The sequence below is a fragment of the Eufriesea mexicana genome, unplaced genomic scaffold, assembly GCF_001483705.2.
Source record: "Eufriesea mexicana isolate 0111107269 unplaced genomic scaffold, ASM148370v2 scaffold9777, whole genome shotgun sequence".
NCBI lineage: Eukaryota > Metazoa > Arthropoda > Insecta > Hymenoptera > Apidae > Eufriesea > Eufriesea mexicana.
The window spans coordinates 172807-179954 of NW_016917469.1; positions in this window are offsets into that span (position 1 = coordinate 172807).

The window sequence follows — 7148 nt, forward strand, 5'->3', positions numbered from 1 at the left end:
ATATTGATACAACGTGAAAGCAGAATAATGCAAAAATAAGCGCACAGAATAATGTATATGTGACTTTTAAGTCGTGTGAATAATTATTTTATCGCTTCTCTATAAATTCTCTTCCTTTGTTGCTGCATATTAATTACATTATTCTCGCAGTGATCCACATTTGTAACGGTTACTAATTCGAAAAAGTAGTCCATGTGAAGACGCGTTTAAATTATTTTCTTAAAAGAAATTTTATTATATCATAAACGAAAATGTATAATACATTCCTCGTCGATTTACAGCACCGTTTGCCACTATAAACGAACACATGCATCTGCATGTGAACTTTTTATTGCAACATACACGATGCCATCGAGGGAAGCAATATTTTCACAAATTATTAACAAATGGTGAAGAATATTGGTCGCGGTTTTAATTTGGTAGATACGAATTGTAATTGCTTTGGATCAGGGAGAGTCTTTTATCATTTCATACGTATGTTGTTTCAGGTGCAATATTATTTTGGAAATTTATATACAAGACTCTTCTACTTCGATTGTAATATTCGAAATTCTAGTTGTTAGAATGGTAGAAAAATTATAAGAATTAAACTTGAGATTGGTGTATAATTGAAGAAAATTATTGAAAAATCTTTTTTATTATTAAAGATATAATATCTTTCATCTTTCTTTTTTTTCATTTTTATATACTGTTTATTATTATTTTCTATTATATTTATGTATTATCAAATATTTGGTATAAGGTTATATCCTTTATATTACGTTTAAGGAGCAAAGTCTTTAAGCAGTCTGAATGTAATTCTGAATTTGTTACTTTCCAACGTTAATCATAATTTAGGACTAAAATTTAAGTAAATTGCAAGCTTTTATTAAATCCATTACATTTCTTGCAAAATTTTATAAATTATTGTGAAATTTTTGTTAATGGGTATAAAATTTGATAAATGGATTAATTGTTTTTTGAGGGAACTGAATATTATAAAATTGTATTATTTTAAGAGGTTTCTTCTTTGTAGAGATATTTATTGCAAAATTTTTTGCAATATGTCAAAGAAAGAAAATATATAACTAATACATAACTAATATACAGAAAGTATATAACATTATATTATATTATTGTATAACATATATAGAAAATATAAATATTTAATTGTTTATTTATTTCAAATATATGCTGCATACCACAAACGTATTTTTTTAATTGAAACATTAATCACTGAAACAACCCATTTTAAACAAAAAATTTTTATTGAAAAACAGATAAATGTTATATACAATTATATATACTTATTTCTATATTTTTAATCATTAATTTAGAAAATTTGAAAGAATGAAAATATAAAATTATTTTACACGCGTTAGTAACTAAATTATTTTTAATATACATGCTTTTATAGGAGCCAAATTACTATCTTTTGTTAGCCTTCATATTAATCAGAGTTTTAATAACACAGTCGAAAATAAAATATTAAAATATATATAAATATTTATAAGCTTTATCGAGCTTTGATAATCTAGAAAAGACCGACAATAAGGAATGACTGTTGGTATATCTCAAGTACCTACTTCCAACGAACGATACGTATGTTGAAGCGCATACCTCTATCTAGATTGTAGATAGAGAAGTGTCCTTAATGACGTCTGATGTTGCATCGAATTGGCTCTTAAAGCCCGATTAAATCACTGACAAAAACGTTTGTTCGTCACAACTTTGACAATTCACGAATAACTTTCTGCTGAGGCAAATGTCGTTAGTGAACTAAGTAAAACTACTGATGCTTTTTTCAAATGCAGCTCGTCTTGCGTGGCAAATACAACGCGAGGAAAAATCAATTTCCTTAGTTGGCAGTTCCAACCAAGAAGGGGCCAGAATTTCAAATGGGATTCAAATTTAAGAGAGAACAACTTTTTTTATTCCACTTTAAAAATCGACATAAGATGTATTAATAACATAATTCTAATAATTCTTCACCTAATATTTATTATATATTTATATATTATATTTAATATATTTTTCTGTTATTCAAATGAGGTAAAATGTACATATAGGATGATGATTGATACTCACGTAATTATTTTATTTTTATTTTTCCTTGTTTTAACAATCTTGTGTATTAAAAATTAATCGAAATAATAAAATGTAATATAAGATGTATGTAATAATAATAATATGTAATAATAATATAAGATGTATTAATAACATGATACTGATAATTGTTCATCTAATATTTATTATATATTTATATATTATATTTATTATATCTTTCTAATGGTCTTATATATATAATATATATAATGATATAATGATAAATATATGTAATTATAATGATAATAATGATAATAATATGATATGATAATATGATGATACAATGATAATAATGATCTTATATATTCTAATATATCTTAAAATGTAAATATAGGATGATGATTGAAACGCATATAATTATTTTATTTTTATTTTTCACTGTCTGAATAATCTTGTGTATTAAAAATTAATCGAAATAATAAAAGTATTATATAACTTGTGATAAACTTTAATTGAATTTAATGAAATATTTATTCTTATCGAGAATGTTTGATAATAAAAATAATGAACGTTGCAAATAATTGGTGAGAAATTGTTTGATTAAGTTTCTAAAAAGTTTTCATTTGATTTAATTTATATTTTATACATTTTTTCGCAATATTTATTATGTGCATAAAACAAAATTGTAATTATTCAAAAATTATTTGTAAATTGAAAAATAAAATGTAACGCAATCTGTAATCGTTGATATTTATATCTAATACGTGGATTTACTAAATTATGATACTACTCGAAACATATAAATGATTATATTTTAATTTCTTTATACATTTACTTTTTAAATTTGTTTCATTAAATTTCATGTATTTTGTGAAAGTGCTTCTTACGCTTAATTAAATGATAAGTATTATTAATATTAATTCAAAACTTATAATAACAATTTTATGTCGATTTTCTATTATATTAATTATTAAGTTAATACTTCTATATCATTATACGAACTTTCGATATTTGTTTTCTACTTTTTAAGAAAAGAATAGTATGTATACTATTATTTAATTATGAATTATAATATTACACTATGCCAAGAAAAAATTTGTCAAAATATGTTTCGGGACCATGTAAATATCAATTCTGTTATCAAAAAGAGATGTGACTGCGTATATTGAATTGGAACTGAATATTTTAATAAAATTTTATTTATTTCAACTAAAAATTTAATAACGAATATTTTAATATCGCACGAAGAACATACGTTACACAGAGATTTCAAAAACTGAATAATTTAACAATACAAATTTTTATTCAGAAATTAAATATGTGATATACCTACTATAGATATATTAGATGGAAATATTAAACTACAGATAATTTTATAGAACATTTTTGGTCCTTTAGAGTATGTAAATATTTCGCAATTTTTTAAGTGAATGATAATAAATTAAAAATTAAGTAAATTCTCGCAAAATTTTTTAAAGGTATTCGTCTGCTAATTTTGAAAATTAAAGTGAATTATAGAACGAAATTAAACTTATTCCGAGTGACTTGTAATTACCGATAAAAGGAAGCGAAACGCTTGTTCTTTATAATTATGACTATTTGAAAGACTAACTTTTAACAGTTGAAAGAATCATGCTCCAGGTAATTATGAAGTGCCTATAAATCATCGCAAGCTATTCATTACAATTAGTAAATTGTTTAACAGATTTTGTATAAATAAAGATATAATATATAGTTTCAAAAATGTTATATTTTACATTTATTTCTCAAAATTTTTACGAGTACAAAAAAACATATATTTTTAATTTTATATTTGTATTGTGAATTCAGGAAAATTCGACAAGCAAGGCATATGCAAAATCATAAATCTTATTTTTAACGTAATCGTAGATAGAAATTACACTCTTTGACTTTTATTTATGTAACTTTGTTATTTACAATTATCATTTATTGCATAATTTTCTTACATAAGTGCAAAAATCGAACAAAACTCTACAAAACGAAACATCCAAATTTATTTTAAATATAAAAAGTCAAATATCAATTGAGCTCCTTGTTAATATTAAAATTAAACATTTTTTAAATAAATAAATTTTAATGAAAATTTAATCAATGAATATTAAAATTACAATAAATTAAAGTATATATCAATTTGATTTGTGAACGATTCCTATAACTCAGGGACTTATAGTACGATACGTTTCTTTTCTGCAAAACAATGATAAGATAAAGATACATTATTGACCATCGAGTTCAAATAAACATGACGATTAAATAAAATGGATTGTCATTTTATTAATAAAATATCGAACAGGAGGAAGTATTATTTCTCACTTAAAGTATAATACTTAGCCCAAAACTATAAAAAAAATTACAATTTTATAAATCACTATTTTTATAATTAAAGCTAAAAATGAATACATGTAAAAATAAATCATGCAAAATCAAAGTGTAAGTAGATAAAGTACATTTTCAACGTGTTTAACATCCCTATTACAGAAAATAATCGTTTTTAATTATTTTTCTTAGTTATATAGAATTATCTAGAGATTCCGCTATCAAAATAATTTTCATTTCGCAAAAATTGTTTATTCGTAATGACGTTTATGTCACTTGACGTAAGATATCACTTGAATGAAATATAATAATCTGTTTACTCGTAAATTTGCCATTACAGCAAGTATATATGTGTTTTCTCTTCTGTGAATGATTCTGTGTTTAATTTTTCTCTGCCTTTATCTGAATATACTTTCTTTCTTTTGTACGAAAATATATTTTCGTGCATTAGAAGATGAAAAATCGGCAGTAGTTAATCCATTGAACATCATAAGATTCAAGGGAAGAAGAACATTACTCGGTGAAAGGATCCGTAGAGTTGATCATCAATCTTTTTCACAATCGCGAACACTTACAGCATTCTTCTACTATAGAGTGAACGTTCATATCATTTTACACTTTGTTGAAAAATAGTATTTAATAATCGTTCATTCTCCGGTTTATTCAAAATTCATATTAATAGTAATTATATTAAAAACACATGACTTGATTGGACAACAAAGCTTCTAATCTCATTTTACACGTTTGATATTCTTATTACGAAGAAGGTATATGCAAGTGAATTATTTAAGTCTGTCATCTGAAATTCCTTATGAGACATTTGTTAAATAAAAAATTGGTTCGAGTAAAAATTGTTCAGTATCAAATGAAGCATTATTGAAGTATTAATGTAATAACTATATTAATAATTATTTATCATTCTCCGGTTTATTGAAAATTTATATTAATAATAATTATGTTAAAAACACATGACTTGATTGGACAACAAAGCTTCTAATCTTATTTTACACGTTTGATATTCTTATTACGAAGAAGGTATATGCAACGTGAATTATTTAAGTCTGTCATCTGAAATTCCTTATGAGACATTTGTTAAATAAAAAATTGGTTCGAGTAAAAATTGTTCAGTATCAAATGAAGCATTATTGAAGTATTAATGTAATAACTATATTAATAATTATTTATCATTCTCCGGTTTATTGAAAATTTATATTAATAATAATTATGTTAAAAACACATGACTTGATTGGACAACAAAGCTTCTAATCTTATTTTACACGTTTGATATTCTTATTACGAAGAAGGTATATGCAACGTGAATTATTTAAGTCTGTCATCTGAAATTCCTTATGAGACATTTGTTAAATAAAAAATTGTTTCGAGTAAAAATTTTTTAGTATCAAACGAAGCATTATTGGAGTATTAATGTAATAATTAGTTTTCTCTTATTTCGATTTCTTAGGGGAATATGAAGGATTTGAATTGTTAATTCTTAATTGTAATGTATAATATATGTTTATGCAATTAGAAAGAATATTGAACATAGAACACAATAATTACGAAAATATTTTTTGATCGTTTAATATTCTTTCTATTTTCAAAATTTGTGCGCAAATATTACATATTACCGTCAAAATTTTAAGATAATTTTCAAATTGCGATAAAAAGATAGGATAGCAGAAGCTAGATATTATATTGTGTGTCTCCTTTAATATCAAATACCAAACTTTTGTTTGGAATATTGTTTGCATAAGATAGACAGTTTATAAATAATTTCAGATATGCAGAATTAAATGATTTACCATGTATACATTTTCATATATCTACTACCTAATCAGTTGCTAAAGGTGTACAAATATATCTTTATAACATAGAATCATCTTTATTTACATCTAGATACATTATGATGTAATTAATTATACTTAAATCATCATGTTACGACTGAATGAGAGAGAAAACATTTCTGGAAAGAGTTATTTTAGAATTTAATATTTAGAATTTTAGAAGAGATATTTTATTATTTAGATATTTTAATTTAAATATACTCTGTGTGTTAGTCGTTAAGAAGGTCTTAGATATTATTGTCCATTCACACATACTGTATCCACACATACAGCAAATAAAGTACAATATGATGTTAATAATTTTTCAAAAATCTTAAATATTACAAAGAAAGAAGGAAACAAAATTTTCTTTAAATTATCACACACGTTCTTGCATTTATTTTGAAAGGAATTTTCATAGAAACTAAAAATAAATATTTCACATTTGTTCACAGGGAGTAATAAAATTTGAAATAATCGAATCCGATGAGACATGTCAAGTAAAATATGTTAAAAATATATGTTGAACTCGGCATAGAAAATATTTCAAAATTCCAATTTTATTTCAAGCGTGATGGTAAGTTTGGAAAAAATTTACATGCCATAAAAATTACGCAATTATTAATTCACAAATTTATTTGTAGTATTTTTAGTGTTTGTATTATCTTTTTCTAGTCACGAATCTTATTTTTCATGCTAGAATTAATGAGAAATAAATTTGTATATGAATTAATTATTACATATCGATCATTATTAATTAATTATCGATATGAATAAATTAACAGTTATTATGTATCATGTAACGTTACAAGATATTGGAATCTAAATAATTAAATCCAATTCGTCGATCTAAATAATTAAAATACAAGATGTCAGAATGTAAATAATTAAATGGACAGAATAATTTACTGCAGAAACGATTTACACATACTAGCTGGAAAGAGGGTTTATGCGAATGAGCAG